General features: G+C 43.7%; 1 long non-coding RNA gene across 2 annotated transcripts; it reads right to left on the bottom strand.

Annotated features, from left to right (window-relative positions):
• Positions 1-810: 810 nt before the first annotated feature.
• On the bottom strand, positions 811-1,983 carry LOC138452595 (uncharacterized). 2 transcript variants are annotated; one of them, XR_011260245.1, is made up of 3 exons: positions 1,828-1,979; positions 1,641-1,722; positions 811-1,272 (listed from the first exon to the last, which is right to left on the bottom strand). It is a non-coding gene; the product is annotated as an uncharacterized lncRNA (long non-coding RNA). The 2 variants fall into 2 exon arrangements; XR_011260244.1 differs by lacking the exon at positions 1,641-1,722 and having other exon boundaries at positions 1,828-1,983.
• Positions 1,984-20,070: the final 18,087 nt, after the last annotated feature.

The raw sequence follows: 20,070 nt of genomic DNA, 5'->3' as shown, positions 1-20,070 counted from the left end.
TGTTTCCAGAACGTTTGGAAGTTAAAATCCTCAGCCAAATAAGGGTATACACTCTCTTTTTTGAACATTGAGATATCTTTTTTTAGTTTGTTGGTCTTTTTTTCTATAGTGATGTTTTTAAATTCTTGAAGAGATTTCTCAACTTGTTCAAGTTTTTGTTTGGCTTCGGAAATGAGAGGATTTAATAAGAAGGCTTTCTCTTGCTCCAACACTGTTTCCATAATTTTCTTGCTGACTCTCTGAGCGGTAGTAATCGTGAGAACTAGGAGGTCACGGCTGCATTTTGTGGCAACCTGACTAAATGCTACCTTATATTCTGTGTCGTCCAGGAATAGGCACGGGATAATTTTAACTTGTAAACCCTGTGGAATAATACTGGATTTAAGATATTGTTTTAAAACATGCCCATGCATTTCAGTGCGAAACTGCTTCTTTTTTAGTCTAAGGACCGCGTCCCCCGAGATATTAATCTCTTGGTTGGGTAATTGTAAATTATCAAAGAATGAAGGACCCTCTATAAGCTCGGCTATTTGGGCTTCTGTAAACGAAATAGTATCCGATTCAGCCATGGTCTATCTGGTTCTCTCCACTAGACTAGTCACGGATCTGGTTCTGAAGAATACAAAGCTGAAGTAAATTATTAAAAGGGAATTCACACCCAAACAACAAGAAACTACTTAACAAACAGGAAAACCTGCACAGCTGTGGGCTGAAATAATGCAAACACTGAAAAGAGCAGGGTAACTCTAGCCTCTGGACCAGAGTATTATAATAACATCAAGAAACAGAAAAGATATGTCCAGAGCAAAATATGTTTAGAAAAAATGTATCCAAATTTATTAAAGGTGATACAAAAATTGAAAACTAGTGAATAAATCACTCAAAATTATTATACACTGATCATTTTAACATAACAGAACAGCAGCAACAATATGCCGAAAATCGGCTAAAACTTCATCACTCATACTCAACATACATAGTACATACATACACACACAACTCATCATACCGTGGCATACATCCAAAGTACTAAAAACACAGAAAACATGCTAAGAACCAATGGGGAAGAGGAATTCATAACTAGTCCCCATAATAACACTCATTATTGCGGTGTTTACAAACAATAGAAATAATTCACAAACAATCTATTGTCAGGGTGGATAGGAAGAACAAATGCAAAGATCACATCCCTGTAGAATTTTTCTCTCGACCGGTTTCGACGTGTAGTGGTGGTTAACTGAACGTCTTCCTCAGGAGGTGGGTGTTACCATTCTGAAAAACAAGTACGCAAAAGCGACTATAAGCTACTACATGAAAAAGTCTTTGCCGACTGCCTGTAACATACAATTAAAGAAGGAGAAAAAGGACTGCTGCTAGCAGCCTAAGTTATTAAAAACAATTAAGAACCGTGTATACCATAGTGAAAATAAGCATATACGGCCCCCGCTACAACAGCTGTGTAAACCAGAACAAGAGGGTAAGTGACTCCCAAAAGAGAACCGTGCAAGATGAAAGGGAACCTTCAAGACCATGGTGGATCGGCAACAAGAATGTATATATATAATAATATATATCTAAATACCAAAAAAGCCTGACCAATGGCAATGTCTGTATCTAAAAAGAACTAGTAGTGGACTAACCTGATGAAAACCTAGCTGCTGCAAAAATCTATGCAGTGTAGTGTGGCCAGTCACGCGAGACAATTCAGGACTAAAACATAACCTGAAACCAGAAACAAGACCAGAATGCACTAGGTCAGATAAATAAAAAACCTAGGTTCAAAGTGGAGTGCCTATGACTAAGGCAAAAATAATAATAATAGCTCACCTGGAGGGCGCCCCATGCAGTTTAAGATGATCCAGCGCTGCATGTATTTGAAAAGTGAAGAGGCAGCGCAACTTAGCCTGAGCCTTCAACGCCGTCTGTGAATGACTACAAAAGTGGCAAAAGAGCTTCATTACAATGTTAAATGGCAAGCAGTGACCCACGGCTTACCAGAGTACAAGGGCACTGCATGAAATGCCTCTAAAAGATCTCCAATAAAATGGGAGGAAGCCATGAGACAACCACACCGTTCTGGGGGATCCAAAAGGTGTTTAAATGTAAATGCACGAAAAGCATTATAATACTAGTTTCTTGTTGTTTGGGTGTGAATTCCCTTTTAATAATTTACTTCAGCTTTGTATTCTTCAGAACCAGATCCGTGACTAGTCTAGTGGAGAGAACCAGATAGACCATGGCTGAATCGGATACTATTTCGTTTACAGAAGCCCAAATAGCCGAGCTTATAGAGGGTCCTTCATTCTTTGATAATTTACAATTACCCAACCAAGAGATTAATATCTCGGGGGACGCGGTCCTTAGACTAAAAAAGAAGCAGTTTCGCACTGAAATGCATGGGCATGTTTTAAAACAATATCTTAAATCCAGTATTATTCCACAGGGTTTACAAGTTAAAATTATCCCGTGCCTATTCCTGGACGACACAGAATATAAGGTAGCATTTAGTCAGGTTGCCACAAAATGCAGCCGTGACCTCCTAGTTCTCACGATTACTACCGCTCAGAGAGTCAGCAAGAAAATTATGGAAACAGTGTTGGAGCAAGAGAAAGCCTTCTTATTAAATCCTCTCATTTCCGAAGCCAAACAAAAACTTGAACAAGTTGAGAAATCTCTTCAAGAATTTAAAAACATCACTATAGAAAAAAAGACCAACAAACTAAAAAAAGATATCTCAATGTTCAAAAAAGAGAGTGTATACCCTTATTTGGCTGAGGATTTTAACTTCCAAACGTTCTGGAAACAATCCAGTATCCAGAATGTGGGGTCGTACAGAAGACGTGGGGTCACCTTTTCTGATACATCTTCCAGTTCCTCTAGTAATGAAGATTCTACTAATTCGAATTTGGGGAACCACCCTTTTCGAGGAAGGGGCGGTCACAGAGGCCGCAGGAATTTCCAACAGGGCAGAGGGCAGTGACCCCACGTCTTCTGTCACTTACCCTCTTGTTCTGGTTTACACAGCTGTTGTAGCGGGGGCCGTATATGCTTATTTTCACTATGGTATACACGGTTCTTAATTGTTTTTAATAACTTAGGCTGCTAGCAGCAGTCCTTTTTCTCCTTCTTTAATTGTATGTTACAGTCAGTCGGCAAAGACTTTTTCATGTAGTAGCTTATAGTCGCTTTTGCGTACTTGTTTTTCAGAATGGTAACACCCACCTCCTGAGGAAGACGTTCAGTTAATCACCACTACACGTCGAAACCGGTCGAGAGAAAAATTCTACAGGGATGTGATCTTTGCATTTGTTCTTCCTATCCACCCTGACAATAGATTGTTTGTGAATTATTTCTATTGTTTGTAAACACCGCAATAATGAGTGTTATTATGGGGACTAGTTATGAATTCCTCTTCCCCATTGGTTCTTAGCATGTTTTCTGTGTTTTTAGTACTTTGGATGTATGCCACGGTATGATGAGTTGTGTGTGTATGTATGTACTATGTATGTTGAGTATGAGTGATGAAGTTTTAGCCGATTTTCGGCATATTGTTGCTGCTGTTCTGTTATGTTAAAATGATCAGTGTATAATAATTTTGAGTGATTTATTCACTAGTTTTCAATTTTTGTATCACCTTTAATAAATTTGGATACATTTTTTCTAAACATATTTTGCTCTGGACATATCTTTTCTGTTTCTTGATATTCAACATGGTGTACACATTTCTTGTATTTTGACCACTAATTGTTCTTAACATGGTTTCCGCATCAAATTGATATCTTTTGGCCCTCATTGCCATCAGGTCATTCTTATATTTTTATTTTCTTCCTTTCCCTCCATGTTACGCTGCTCCTTTGGTAGCTTGCTGCCTTTCCTCATGTCTCTCCGATAAAGTTTTTTCACATTGATCACCTCTTGGTTGTAGAAATATTTTGGGTTTTATGTCCTTTTTTATTCTGCTTTTCCCTTTATCCCAAAAGTCAACCAGCGCCCAAGAATAGTCGAGATATTTTGGCTTTTCCTCTAGTCAGCAATTTAGTGTTCTCGTGATTCCAGGTATCTCTTCCAGTGTTATTTTTAGGTGGTTTCCCCCTTGTGAAATGTAGATCTTCTCTGATGCTTTCACCCATTCGATTTGTAGGATAAGTGGTGCTTACTAAGTGGTGATCACTCGACTCACTCTGTGTCACTCTAAATTCTCTCACATGATGTAACATGTTGGGTGACCCCAATATATAATCCATGCATGATTTATGCATGCCCTTTGACCACATCATTTCTGTTGGTTTGTCCTCTGGTAAGTTCCCATTGAGCATTTGGATTCCCCGGTGAGATAGTTCCTTCTGCCATGTTCTCACTATTATTGGCAAGTCATGTCTGGCCAAGGGTACCCCCTTTGTTGTTGAAGTAACTCACATTTAGGTCTCTGCTTATTGTTATTTCTGGTGACTGGGATTGCCTGTGTGCTTTGTCCACATGGAACATGATTTGATCAATGAACTTTTCTTCCTGTATTCAAACATGATTCCAGTTTAGATTCATGATCTTTAATATTTGACATGTTTCTCTGTCTGGGTCCCGCCATTCCAATGGGAGCACTTGGGTATAGAGGTTCGGATTTTCTTCTTGCACCACTGTTAGTCCACAATCATTCTTGACTAATGTCATCAAGCCTGAGTGGGGGCATCCACTCTTTCTTCTATCTGCAGGGTTCAGGTATACCTGTTACGCTCACCTGGTCTCTGTGGAGGCGTTGGGGCACGGTTGCAGCCCTCCCTGAACTTGAATCACCCCCTTCAGGCCTCTCCCTCAGTAGAAAATCTGTGAGCGCTGGTACGTGGTGATACTGCTCCTGCGTGGAGATAAGAGTGTGTGAGTGTGCCAATCTGTGATTGTTGTACCTCTCAAACCCTTCACCCCAAAGTACGGTTTCTGTGAGCATACACCAGCCCATAAAGCTCACCTGTGAATTATGGAAGATAAGCTCTCCGTCCTGCTACTTCTGGCAGGGGCGCGTCGAATGGGATCTAGTTCCTTCACTGATCCTTGATAAGGATTAGTCCAGTCCAGCTGCGACTGACTATGCTTCTCCTTATGATTGGTAATTCTTTCTTGAGCTCTTGTGATGCTGTTCGTTCTATTTAATGTCTTTATATGTTGCTCCTATTTATGTCCGCAATAATGTCTCTCTTCTGTTTTCTTCCCTTAGATGGAAATGCGGTCTCAATGCAGCTGTGAGACGCGAGACGCGGCTGGATGGAAGATGGATGCTACCGCAATGTTCGACAGCAGGTAAATTATGGTTTAAGGAAAAGCGCGAAGTATGGCGAAGCGCAACCTTAAACTGACTGTTATTTCGATGTCTAACCTTGTCTTCTGTTTTTCCTTGCAGGCGCTGCTGTCTACGATGGAGCGTGTCATAAGGCGGTGCCAAGATGAAAGTGTAAAGATGAATACTTGGTTCGCCGAAGAGATGTACAGATAAGAACAGCTTCCCCCAGTTGGTAAGTATGCTGACAGGAAGCAGGATGTCCAGGAAGCAGGATCTTCAAAGGTAAGTGTGACCTAAGGTGACGATGAGCGTTACACTGCTTACAAGTGCAGAATAACGCTAAGCGGCTGTCTTGAGGATCGGGGCAGCTTATATAGCTGAGATCGTGGGCACGCCCATTAGGGCCGGCTTACCAGCCACACCCAGCCTCTCCTAGAGAGTGAGCATGTGTGAAGGAAATCCATTAGCACCCACACCCAAGAATACACTTGGGGCTGCTTTATGGATGGAATGTTCAAGGTTAATGCATCCTGCTTAATGGATGGAATGTTTAAGGTTAATGCATCTGAAGTGCTATGTCCATAATAAAAGCTTTTTGGTGTTAAATGGATGTTCTTTTTTACTTTTGCACATAAGCCTGGCGCTGAAGGCGCCAGGACTGTGTCCACTCAGGTCTCCTGTGCATGCGACCCCTGCATGCCTGTGCCCCTGACTTCATGACCATGACAACACCATATAACCATTGCATAACGGTGATGTTCTCAACCCTGTCTCCTGTAGACACAATATGGTGTATTCTCTCAGCCTTTCATTCTCTCCTCCAAATAAATGTGTGAAGCCTCTAGTGTTCCAGGTACCTAGCTTCAGAGAATTCTGTTACTTGCTGTTGATTATCTTCAGGTTTTTTAGAAGCCAAGACCAGTTGTTTCCCTTCTCTTTCTTCTTGGTATCTTCTTTTTCCTCCCCTGGCCATCCGTCTTCCTGGCTCTGGGGGTTGAATGCCATTTTTAACATTGTTCTGGTCATTTCTTGCATGACTGATTTCAGATCTACTCCAACTTTTGCCTCCTGGTTAATGTGACTTCTTGTATCTTTATCTGCTCTTCTTTCCCCCTGGGAGGTGCACAACCTGTGCATTTCTTTTTGTTGGTATGACTTTTGTATATTTCGGAGCAGAGTCTTTTTTGGTGTGTCTATTAGCAACTCATAGCCTAGTGGTAGGAAATCTGTCGCTGCTTCCAACAGATTCTTTACCAGTACCGGCTTTAAGTCTAACATCACCCAATCCAGCCTTTCTTCTTCTACGGATTGGACGATTTTAATGTCGTCCGATTCAATATTTCTGAATTTGGCTACATGGTGTAGCAGTTTTAGGACGTTTGCCCGGTTTAGAATAAATTCATCTTTTCCCCCAAATAATCTTTCAATGCTTACTGTGCAACTTCGTGTTCGGTCTTCTTTATCATCTGCTTCTGCCTCTCCTTTTCTTGTTTGGCAGAATCCTATTTTCCTATTTCTTTTGCACCTTTGTTAGTGGTGTTTGCATCTCCCATCTGCTCTTTGTCTTGTCTCTTTCTCACCTCTTCTGTCTGTTGTTGGTCCATGATATTTTCTCTCTGGTTGGTTTCCGAGTCTAGACTCTCTCCCATTTTGATTACTAAGGCCTCCATTTGCTCCTCCTCTTTGTCATTTATATCTCCACTATCGTCTTCTATGGAGTATGTCCAGAGGTCCATCAATGAGATGTTGCTAAGGCTTCCCATTTACTCTATTTCTGTAGTCCACCTCGGTAGATCACTTCTAATTTACTGATCTTTATTTCCTTTTATTGTTTTCCCATTTATGATTGGATTGTCGCTTTTGGATTTTTTTTTAATTATTGTCTTCCCTTCTGATGTCCTAGGATTTTCCGACGGCAGGATTTTCAGATTTCGAAGGAATGCACGGGATCCATTTGACTTCATTTTCCACGTGTGTGTAATATTCTTTGTTTCTTTGGTTGTCTTCCAGGCTGGATTTCTGGGCTTCCTTTTCCTACTTTTTCAAACATTGGGAAGTTTTTCTTTTGATTTATATTTTGTATTGCTGTAGTTTACATCTCCACTAATCTTTTTTCCACTCGGTTCTGCTTTCCATTTGTTTGTGTTTGTCCCAATAGTTTATTTTGGATTTTGTTTTTTGGATTTTCCTAGTGCTTCCTTCTTCTAGTTCTGAATCTTCACTTATTGCCTCACCTAAATGATTTCCTCAAGCATCTTCCCTTGTGTGATGTTTTGTGGAGTTCATTAGGTTTTCCTTTGGTGGTATAGATTGTGTTGTTTCTCCATGGCCAATATTGGTAATGTCTCTCATCTGTAATTCTGTTGTTCTCCTTCGAATATTTGTTTTTTGCATCCATTTCATTATATTTAATATTCCTGCCATCAATAGGTTTCTTTCAGAGTCTTCACCCTTGCTCGATCACACAATGGGGTTTGCCACTGTGCAGATTTCTCCGCCTCTCTATCCAGTCTTGTTTATACAGTGCTTGCGAAGGAGTCCCAAAAAATGTGTTTTGAATGTACCATTGCCAAGAGTGTAGATTGGTCTCGTAAGGTATCATTTAGTGCCTCATATAGTTTGGTAAATGGTGCTACTGCTACTGTTAATGATGCCATAATAATGACAGTATTCTGCAGCGGGCCCATCAAGTCTGGCATAAGTTCCTCTTTTACCATTCTCATTATGGCAGTTCTTTCATTTGACCTATGAGAGGCTTCTCCTTGGCCAAGGGGGCTGAGAGGGCTTTTGTTGAGCTCCCTCAAGATGACCTATACGCCGGGGTAGCGCTTGACAGTGTAGGCCTTAGGTGTCTTGCTGGTGAGTATGAGTCTCCTTCTTCATTTATTTCTGATTTTGTCTCCCTGTGTCACAGCTGTTGCGACTATGATAGCAGTGGTTTCTCCTGAATAGTGACAGGTGTTGCTGTACAGTCTTTCACTTTCACTTGCTGGATATTTTTCGTCTCTATCAATGTGCTTGGTTGAGTTACGTGACTTGTTAGGAAGACTTTGCTTCGCCTCCTTTTTTTTCCCCATTAGGAGTTCGATTCCCTCTATGTCTTTTACCAATTGTGCACCCACACCTCCCTGGTTCGTTTGCAGGAGTTCTTCTTTTCTTGGTATTTCGAGTGTCTTCTCCTTGTCTCTCATATTGTATCCTTCAATTCTTCCATTTGCGATATCCTTCCCATTTATATATGCTTTTCCCTCTTGTTCAATGCTGGGATCTAGTTCCTGTATTTGTGAGGCACACTGGTTGGAGCTAACTGGGGGCTCGAAGGTAGCCAAATCATCTGTCATCAATGTGAATTTCATGCGCCATTTCTTGTATTTTCTGTGCACAATCTCGTCCATTATGACATCTCTTGATAGTCGCCTTTTACTTCCGGCCGGCATTCCTTGATCTTGGTGAGGCGCTGCCAGTGTGGCATCCTCTTTCGTCCCTATTTCCCCCTTCGTGGTTCCTGGTTAAGTCTCTAATAGGGACTCATCATATAGCGATTGCACCTAATTTTCTACCAGTGCAATATGTAGGTCACTTACTGAGACTGCTGCGAGTCTTCATATTTTCAACGTTCTCAGTGTTCTCAATAATATAGATATTCTCAACATTCTCTGTGTTCTCCATGCCCTCAGAGCCCTCAAGTTGCACATGCACCTTCGTTCCCTCCCCCATTGCAAATTTAGTGAAACTCAAAGAGGAAATAGCTTCCAGAGTGGTCTTTGGGTGGGTGCTCACATCTGTAGTCTTTGCCGTTGTCTGCGTTGTCGTTGATTCATTCGCTGTTTGATCCTCTGACTGTTTTGTCTGGTGCTGAGTCCTTGGGCCTTTGGTTTACATTTATTTTGTCCATTATCTGCTGGCGCCGCTCTCCCTCCGGTCCAACTCTGGTACAACATTGCCCAACTGACGCACTGGTGCTACGCGCCCGCCGGGGGCTATATACAGGTAGTAGGCGGCACCAGGAGTTAAAGGCACAGCACAGCAAGGGTTGTGAGTCAGTATCTCCCTCCAGTCACACCGGTACAACTCCCCCCCAACTCACGTGCCAGCGATATGTGCCCGCTGGGGGTTATATGTAGGTAGTAGGCAGCACCAGGACCTGAAGGCACAGCAGCAGATCTAGGATTGTGAGTCAGTATCGCCATCCAGTCAGTCCGGTACAACTCCCCCCAACTCATGCGCCTGTGGTACGTGCCTGCTGGGGGTTATATGCCGGTAATAGGTGGCACCAGGAGTTAAAGGAACAGCAGCACAGCACTCCAGTACAACTACGCCCACCTCACCTCCAATGTATGCCTATCAGTTGTGCTTTAACTTGGAATAACAAATAATTTGATTGATGGTTTTTCCTTCCATTATACAAAGCATTATGTGTTTTTGAACTAACATTAAATCTCCATGAACTTTGACGAAGGGTTTCTCAATTTAAGGCCAAAGTGAACACTTGAGCCATCTGGTTGCAAATTGCCATTATTCTGACTGCAGCTCATAATCCATAATTTACAAATGCACTTAGAATATTGAAAAGTTTCTTATCACTACTGAATCATTGCTGATTCCACGATTCTCCTTAGTAAAGTAAATAAATGTGTGCCCTTTGAATAAACCAGATGGCCTGTACATCCTGGCTGTAGATTGCAAGGTGACAGCTATAATGGGTTTCTTTCAGAGTGCATTAGCTTTTTCAACAGGTTGAAAAAAAACAGGTTTTCAACCCTTCACTTAAAGTAACATGCAGTGCATTTTTTAAAGTTTCAACAGCAATATCTTTTGTATTTGTATTTGCATTTATGTGAAGAATGGGATGTCAATGTAGCTCATAAATGACATGCAATAACACATTTATAGATGGCAGTGGTATCCCCCTGAAGGGTGCCTGTGCAATAGTGCAACAGTGAGAAAAGATAGTAAGTCAGTTTATGAGGGTGTAAAAATAAGACAAAGACCATGGATTGAACTAATGAAACAGAACACATATATATGCTAGAAACATGTGAGCTACAAGGGTAACATTAACCTAAGGAGGGAAGTGCTTCAAAGTAAAGAGGTGTACTGTGTACATTTACAAAATTACATTATTAAGCACCCCTGGAGGGAGCGGAAGAGTCAGATAGGGAGGATGGGGCAGGGAACAGGTGGAGCTCACTCTTTAGCAAGTAAGTGAAGTTTAAGCAAAGCTTTGAAGAGATCAACAGCTGGGATGCTGTGATTGCGATGGGCATCAGGGTCCCATGAGTGGGATGAGTAAGGAGAAAGAGCAGAAGCAAGAGGAGGCACAGAGGGGCATTGGACAGTGCAGAGGAGGAGTAGAGAGAATATGCTGGTGAGCAGGCAGAGATACAATCAGACAGGTGCTGAGGAGCAAGACCATTGATGGCTTCGTAGGCCAGGAGAAGGAACTTGAAAAGGGAATGGTTGTGCATGTACAGCCACCTGCACATTGCCAATTGCATACGTGGGGAAAAATCTGGGTAGGTTGTACAGAATGTGGGTAGCAAAGTTGAGGATGTTGTATCTAGAGTGATTAGTAAGAAATGTACAAAACTCCCCATCTTGAGATGGTTTATATGAGCAGCTGAGACAGAGGTAGTGATGATTTGCTGCAGTCGAAGGCCACTTACACAGGTGGGCCCAAGGTTGCGAGCCTTGTTTGAGGGAGAAAGTAGGTCCGATGGGAAGAAGAGAGGAGGGTAGGGATGGCAGTGAAAGCTGAGAGAAAGATTACGTCAATTTTTTAAGAGTTTAGCATGAGACTGCAAAGAACCATCTTATGATGAATTGCAGTAAAACAGTTGGTAATCCATTGCAAAATATCTGGGGTCAAGGAGGGAAAGGAGAACAAAATGTGAGTGTCATCATCAAAGAGGTGATAGTGAAAGTCAAAGGATGAGATTACTTTTCCTAAAGCAGAGGTGAAGAGTAGTGCTGGGGAAAAATTGTTAGAATCGGTTCCACCAGCTGCAGAAGCTAAATCTGTCTGATTTCATTCCTCTTTGCCCCAATCTGCTGTACCGCCACCCCCATGTATTGAAAAGGGTGGCACAAAGTTTCACATGCTGATGCGTCAACCAAAAAGAGCCATGCAAAGTTATCGTTCCACTGCGTGAACCCGAAAAGACCTGCGTGAAGTTTCTCGTACCATTGCACGAATCCCGCACAAATCAAAAATAGCTGGGCAAAGTTTCTCGTGCCCCTGCACAAACATAGCTCAAATCGAAAAGAGCAGCATGAAGTTTCTCGTACCAATGAGCAAACCTAGCACAAAAATCGAAAATAATGGCACCAAGGGCTTCATTTTGAAAGTGCTTTTCGGTAACAATAGTGATGGTAAGCCTACCGGCACCGTTGTTACCGGACCGGCACACTCAGAGTCTGTGGACGGCAGCCGCTTGCACACTTTCATGGAAGCACCGGCACCGTTATCAACAGTACCGGTGCTTCCATCATCCCCATTGCTATTGAGTCCTATGGGACTCTTATGGGAATGGAGATTAACATTTTTCCAGGCACCTGACTTCCTGGAACATCAGGAACACCGGGGTCCCAAATTCAGAACCTTTCGTACTGCGGGCAGACCTTTAGCCCACCCCTAGTGAAGGTCAGAGGTGCAATGACTGATCTTTGGGGAACCCAATAGGGAAAGGTGTGGGGTCAGGGGTTTGCAAGTTTCCAGCAGATTGGAAAGGATTGATTTTCCAGGAGATGCCAGATTTGAGAAGCTTAAGTTCCTGTAGAGTGGTGGGAGGGGCTGATGAGTGGTCGGCAGTGTCGAATGCAGCATAGAGGTCCAAAAGGATAATTGGTTTCATGATGATTATAAAAGAGAGTTTGAAGTGGTGCGCATCAGAGAGAAAGTCGGAGACCTGCATGAGTAAAGGCTTGGTGAAGTGTTTCTTATGGAATCCAGATTGAAGTGGATCTCCCAGACTATTATCGTCAAGGTACTTACTGATTGTGTTAAAGACCACTTGCTCATAGACCTTTTATTAACAGGAAGGAATAGATAAGATTACATTGTGTTCACACTTTTGGCTGATTTAGACTTTCGTGACAGCAGTGCTATCATTTTTAAGCACTAATATATATATATATATATATATATATATATATATATATATATATATATATATATATATATATATATATTCTTGTAGTCACCAGACCCCTCACAGCTTCTCAAATCCGTTGGTTCCAATAGCAAAAAGGTACGACACGAACATCACAGTCCAACTTGCTTCTCAATTAAAATTGTCTTTATTCCATCAATCCGTTAAAAAACATTGTTCAGCCATTACCCAACAATACATTTCGGGAGGCAAACAAACTGACGTGTTTCGCCACTCCTAGTGGCTTGATCACATAGTTTTTACATTCAACTTCCTTCATTAAGTAATCACACCCGTTGCCTTAGGTTACCATAGAACGATGACTATTGTGGATTTTTCATAGTGGTCCCTCTTCACTGTCTATTCTTATATCATTGTTTACACACAATATCGGTGCGAAAATTCCACCATGTTGTATTGCAGTCACAAACCATTTAGGCATTTTGATGACACATAAATACAAAGAACATTTCATATTAGGCATTATCCATTGTTTCAATACAAAGATAATGTACAATTCCTACTTAATAGAATTGTATCTCTATTTCAATTTTTGGCCCTTTCAATCCCCAAAACCACATTGTAATTCTATTTATGTGATATTCAATGTCTATTCCTGTCAAACATTTTGGGTCAAATTTAAATCTGGATTGCCAAATGGTCTGCAAAAAAAGGGGGGGGGGGTCATTGTGCATATCACTCTTTATTAGAGTTGTTTTCTAATTTATACTGTGCATAGTGCATGGCAGACGGAAATGACAGAACTACTACTATCGTTTCCATATTAAATTTTGAGCCTTCATTACTTTCAATATTTAACATCTTCCGTTTTTTTGGGGATCTGATGCTTATTCCCTGTATAGTGTAGTTTATCAACTTTTCTTAAGCATATTAACTCAAATTTTAATACTGATTGTCATATAATCCACAAAAAAGTGCATGTGCATATCGCTGTCAATAAAAGGACCAACTAGTTTATAAAGTGCATAATGCTAAAGTGCATAATGCCTAGCAGCATTTATAAAGTGCTAATGCCTGTCCAACAGTAATACGAGAACTAATGCTTTTATTTTCATATCAGTCTTTTTACCTCTACTGTTAATATAGTGCAACTTCATATCCTGTCTAAAACCATCATTGATGTCTCATAGAGTGACTATACTTTCTTACAAGATGAACTTTGTAACCTTTGGCAATTTGTGTAAAACCCAACAAATATTAACCAACATATTAAAAACACAAGTATAACATCTAGAATGAGTTAAAATCAAAAGAACACGAATAAAATTGCCCTTCCATTGAAAATAGGCTATATAAAAACCATATTTACCAATATTCCTAACTAGGCCACCATCAATTAGTGCTTTTAGGGTTTGTGTATCTTATCATTCATTTCAATTTATGGGCATATACATCATAATATTTTACATTTTTGAGGGAGATTACAGAGAGACGTATCCTGCTTCCAACAGGCATAATGTATAAAATGATGTCACATTCAAGGGATACCAAATATTTGTATATTAAAAACACAACTACTCAAAACATATATATCTATTTGGTTATTCCCGTAAAAAAGTATACAATTCTTTGTTGATGTTATGTCCCTTGGGAGTCTTACTTTCAAAGTCAATAATATGACGAGTTTCTTGTTGTCTCAGAAGTCTCTCTTGATCACCCCCTCTCGGTCCAAGTTCAATGTGATGTAACCCAAAAAATGAGAAGTCCTTCAATTTGCCATCATGTTTTTCCCAAAAATGTTAAGCCATAGGATATGCAGTATCTATATTCTTGATGGCCCTCACATGTTGCAGAATCCTGATTTTTAGTTTGCACTTCGTACTCCTTACATACCATTTTCTGCACGTACATGTTAATATATATGCACTGTATTCTGTTTCACATGTTATCCTACCTGTAATGTTCACAACAGTGTCCAGAATGGGATGTGAATACATCCTACAATCTTGTGCAAATTCACATATCTTGAATTTAGTGCATTTATGGAATCCTTTGTTCTTTTGATCCAGCCAAGTCATTTTAGTTTTACAGGTTTCACTCCCCATATAACTGCTAACTAAATGATCTTTTATCGACTTACATTTCTGATAACTCACATTTGGGTGTTTTCCAAGGGCGTGATTCAAATTATTATCTGTCATAAGCACCTTCCAAGGTTTTATTAGAATATCTCTCACACTTTTCGCTGCTTCCCCGTAGGTGAGTATGAGACGAGTTGCATCTTTTCCTTTCCTTGGGGGTCATTACGAGGTTGGAGGTAATGGCAAAACGATGCCGGTAAGGGATTACTGGCACTGCATACCGCTCTGGGGTATTCAACTCAACTACCCGGTATTAGCGCCACCGCCGATAGCGTGCTCCCCCGTACCAGTACGTGTGCGGGCACGCGTGCGGGCATGCAGCCCGTGGGCGCGGCAATAGCGGGATGGCGCTAACAGGAGGACATCACAAGTCAGGCGGACATGCAAATACCGGCGTCATGAAGGCGGTAAAGAGGGATACCGGGATGCTGGCAATACCAGCATCGCGAACCATCCACAAACAGCAATGTGCAGTGTTCCCAACTGCCACAGGTGCAAACAATCAGCACAGGTGGTGGCAATGGAGTCTGGCCCAGCACAAAAGGAGCACACCCACACACCACACCCCTAAGCACACCAAAATGATTCCACTTGTAGTAGCAAAACTGGAGCTGGAGGACATGCTTGCATTGCTACACCAGCAACAACAACAGGCACCACAGAGGAGACGCAGGAGGAGAAGGAGGGTGAGACAGGCCCAGCAAGGGCCGCCAGTGCAGCCAGTGGTACCACACAGGCAGCCCCCAATCCCTTGCATCAGAGCCAGTCCATTCAACCTAACCCCTGAGCAGACCCACACCCTGTACCGTCTGGACCAGGACACCATCACCACCATTGTGGACATGATACACAATGACATTGTCAGCCTGATTGAAATACGCACTGCCATCCCACCTCTACTGTAGGTGGTGTCTGTGCTCCACTTCCTGGCCACAGGCACCTACCAGCACACAGTGGGGCACATGCATGGCATATCACAACCCTTATTTTCTCGCATGCTGAACCAAGTGCTGGATGCCCTCCTGAAGCACTCAAGGAACTACATATCCATACCACGGACTGCCCAGGAGATCTTTGATACGAAAGTTGGCTTCCATGCACTGGCAGGCATGCCAAATTGTATTGGTGCACTTGACTGCACCATGTTGAATTGGTGGTCCTGCATGCAACGGAGGTGGTGTACCGCAATCGTAAGCTATATCACTCAATCAATGTACAGATGGTATGTGACTCCAGCAAGATCATCACACATTGTTGTGCCCGATTTCCCGGATCAATTTATAACTCAATGGACCTGCGGATCTCCACGCTACCGCGCTACATGGAGCGACATGCAGGACGACGTGCCCGGTTGCTTGGTAAGTTGCATGACAGGCACATGGCAGTGAAATGGGGGGAGAGATGCACACACCACCATGGTGTCATTGTTGTGGTGACAGCACGATGTCCACATCCCAAAACACTGTGCCGCAAAGCATCACAAACTGAACATGACAACCAATCCCCATAGCAATGAGGTAAGCTGCACACCAATCACAACATGCCAAACTTTCAACCACCCCACATCCCACAACACGTGCACCACCCATCATCAGACATCACCCTCCGTAACACAATCCAGCAACATGCTGTGAATATACACAATGTAAATGTCTGCATCAAATCACTACACAGGACAAGCATCCATAAGAGTGCACAAAACAAAATCACCAAGGGAATACACTGCTCGTCACAGGGCCACCACCACAGTGGTGCAGCATGTCACCATGGGAATAATCAGCGCTGAATGCTAAATAATGCAGAGACGACTGCCAAAGCTGCCAGTAAGAAAATCATACAGAACACTACACATCACACATATAACACAAACACTGCGTTATGCGTCCACAATGCATGAGCAACATCAAGGCAGTGTACACCGTGTATCATCTTGAAGATGCAATCCACACCATAAGACCATGGCACAGCACACATTGAGGCAAGATAAAATGTGTGCATACAACCAGGGACATGTGCATGTGAACAACAAATATCTGCAGGCATGTGTGATAAGTACAGCTGTCCATCATGAATTGACTAACACATACCTCATTTTTCACCCATGCAGGTGACAGTGGCTATACCTTGAAGCCGTGGCTCCTCACCCCTGTCCGGAACCCGCAGAACAGGCACAAAGAGGACTCCAAACGTTCCCATACCCGTACCCGTGTGGTCATTGAGCAGACCTTTGGCCTGTTGAAGGCACGTTTTCGCTTGCCTCAGCCGGTTGGGTGGGGCACTCCTCTACAGGCATGAGAAGGTGGCCAAGATCATCATGGCATGTGTCATGCTGCACAACATGTGTATCCGACGGAACGTGCCCCTGCCCCCTGACATTGAACTGCAAACACCAGGTGATGCTGAAGAGGATGAAGAAGATGTGGGTGCACATCATCGTGGTGCAGATGCAGAGGAGGGACGTGCTGTGATTGGACAATATTTCTAAGACGCATGGGTGCAGAGGGTGCCATGAAAGTGGGACTGAGGGCACTGGGTGTGGGAGTACATGTACACTATGCACTGTAGACCAATAATGACACATATACAATAAGGAATGTCCACTGAAGTATTTTTAAAGGAACACAACGGGTGTATTAAACAGTACAATAGTACAAAGTGCTCATACCCTCCACCTCAAACACACCCTCTCCCCCTCCCCCCACAACTCCCCCACACAACCTGTCTCCCTCCCCCTCTCCCCACAACTCCCCCACACACCCTCTCCCCCTCCCCCCACAACTATCCCACGCACTGCTCCGTCTGAGCCATTTGCTACAACCCATCCCGGACACCAGTGGAGGTGGATACTGCATGTGGCACATGGCCCAAATCATGTGGCTCCTCTGTGGGGCTCATGCTTCCTTGCCCTGGCTCCCCTCTAGACTGCTCCTGTGTGCTGTCATTGGTGGTGCTAAATAGTGTGATCTGGGGTGATGGCGGGGGACTGGGTGTGGCATGTAAGTCTGATGACTCTTCCTCCACAGGGACACACATCCTGGCCTTGGCTCATCACCTGCTCATCGCTATGGGGTGCCGTGGCTGCCGCCTCCCTGACAGAGCTGTTGGCAGCTGAAAGGGCCCCATCGGCCACTGGCTCCTGTGCAGTGCACACATCAGTTGTGGGGACTGTTGTCGTGGCACTGGCCCTTAGCTGCCTGAGTGACCTGGCATCCTGCGGTGCCTTCCCCTTCTATGGCAGTTGTGGCCTGCCTAGGCCTTTTGATGTAGAAGGCCTGTTACCTTCTTTCCTGCCCCTGGCCTTCTTCCTGGCAGTTGTTGCCTGCACCGCTGAGTCCCGGGCCTCGCTGTCAGGATCTGAGCCTGTGGGGGACCGAGAGAGGGATGGCATCAGTGATGGTCCTACATGCATCATGCATACATTGGTATTATTGCTGTTCTACACATTAGAGGGGATTAGGTATTGGAGTTTTGACATTCAGGTTGCTTGCTATATGGGGGGAGCATGCAGGCATATGTCAGGGTCACACATGTTTGAGGTGGTGTATGCTGTGTGACATGCATTTCAGTTGTGGACTGCGTGCAGTGTGACTAATGCCATTTCCATGTTTGTGGGGTGTGTCTCAGGTATGGCATTGGCATTGCTCATACATGTGGATGTGACAGTGCTGAGGATGGCATCTAGGCAGGGATGTGTCTATGCGTCTGTAATGGGCCATGCATTGCCTCATGGCACGGTCACATTGGTGGACTATCATCATGCTTTGCATTACTGTGTTTTCTTAGGACACTCACCTCCATCTGTGGATGATGTGTCGCCATGTTCCATCTCGCCCACACCTTTGATGGACTCAATGCCGATAGTGCTGGTGCACGTTTCCTCCCACCGACTGAGTTTAATTGGCGAACTAGGGCCATCGCCAGTAGCCAGGCCCTGGCTCCGGTTGGCCGACATGATGTTACACACTCTGAGGCGCAGGTCGTCCCACTGTTTACTCACGTCCTTCACTGTGCATGGAGGGTTCCCAACTGCACTCACTTTAGGGACTACTTCTTCCCAGATCTCTTTTTTCTTGAGCTGGGCTGCTCTCTTGAGGTCATTCGCAAAGACAACCTCAGCATTTACGGCCAGCGTGTCTGCTAGCATTGTGAGCTTGTCCTCTGAAAACTGCTCCTTACGCTGCCGAGAAGCCCCTTTCTTCACTGCTTTTGGCATGATGCAGTTGGTGTAGATGTATTTCTTCTGTCTGAATGAGTCTTCAGGTGCTGTGTAGTGAGCATGGCAATGGATTGTGTTTTTAAAGATGGCCGCTGTGCGCTTTCCCATTCCGGCGCAATGACGTTACTTCCGGTTCCGCTTAATAACGGTGACCGCTAATAGTGGTGGCCGCTGTTAGCGGTACCCACTGGTTGTGGTACCCACTATTAGCGGTGCCCGCTAATGCCGTATCAATTGATGCCGGGCCCGTTATTTAGAGATGGACAGTGGCGGTAGTGCTGTCTGCGCTTCCAATGATGCTACTAAGGGGCATTTTGGGGACTTTAGCGGCATGCCGGTACTGTCAATACCGGCATGCCGCTACTCTCGTGTACGCAAACTCGTAATTGGCCACTGTTAGCTTCCTCTTTCCTACACGGACACGTTATTTGATCCATGCCGGTAAAAACAGTTTTTTACCTCCAACCTCATAATGAACCCCCTTTTGTGTAGGTCATATTGGGTTTTTCCACCAATAATGTCGATCTCATTGTAAAGACTGGAGGGGGTTCTGTACTTCTGCTCTCTATGTGGTAGAGGAGAGGCACAGAGGACCCCAGCCAAGATTCTCTATTGTTGGTAGCAATGGACAAGCAATCAGGGCCTTGCTTCTCAAGAGTTGATGCAGGCTGGTTCTTACGTACAGTGTAGTTCCCAAGCACCCAGAAAGGAATTTCTACACACTGTATTAGTTAAAACACAGGGCCTCATTACACAGTAGGCGGTAAGGGTTTACCGGTACCGGTAAGGGCACCGGTACCGGTAAACCCTTACCGCCTTACTACGAGGTCCCTTTGCGGGACCCGACCTTACCAGCCGTTAAGGAACGGGCCCGCAAAGGGACCTTGGTGCTAATTACGGTACCGCAATTTGCGGTACCGTAATGACTTCCTTCCCCATTCCCATTGAGCCCTATGGGGGCAAAAATGGGAATGGGGAAGTGCCTTGGTGAATGGGGAATTACCACCCCCGCTCACCTTGGAGTAGGGCGGTAATTCTGCCATCCACCAAGTCGGACACAGTAAAATACCGGCGGCAACTGTGGCGTTAATAGCGCCATGGTTACCGCCTACCATGTAATGAGCCCCACAGTCTTTATATAATTAAGGTTCAAGGTTATATACACAATCACAATAACTCACTTTGTGCTCAGTTAATCTACAATGGCAAATATATACTGTTCTAAGTGGTACCACAATTATTATCAGATTTCATTTTAAAGTGCATCAACTGTACGCTGGTTAAATGTCACACAAATCACGTAATAAAGGTAACCAACAATAGAGATAG

The sequence above is a fragment of the Ambystoma mexicanum genome, chromosome 4p, assembly GCF_040938575.1.
Source record: "Ambystoma mexicanum isolate Mex_15411 chromosome 4p, UKY_AmexF1_1, whole genome shotgun sequence".
NCBI lineage: Eukaryota > Metazoa > Chordata > Amphibia > Caudata > Ambystomatidae > Ambystoma > Ambystoma mexicanum.
The sequence above is the reverse complement of the archived record's forward strand: the minus strand, read 5'-3'. Positions and strand labels throughout refer to the sequence as shown.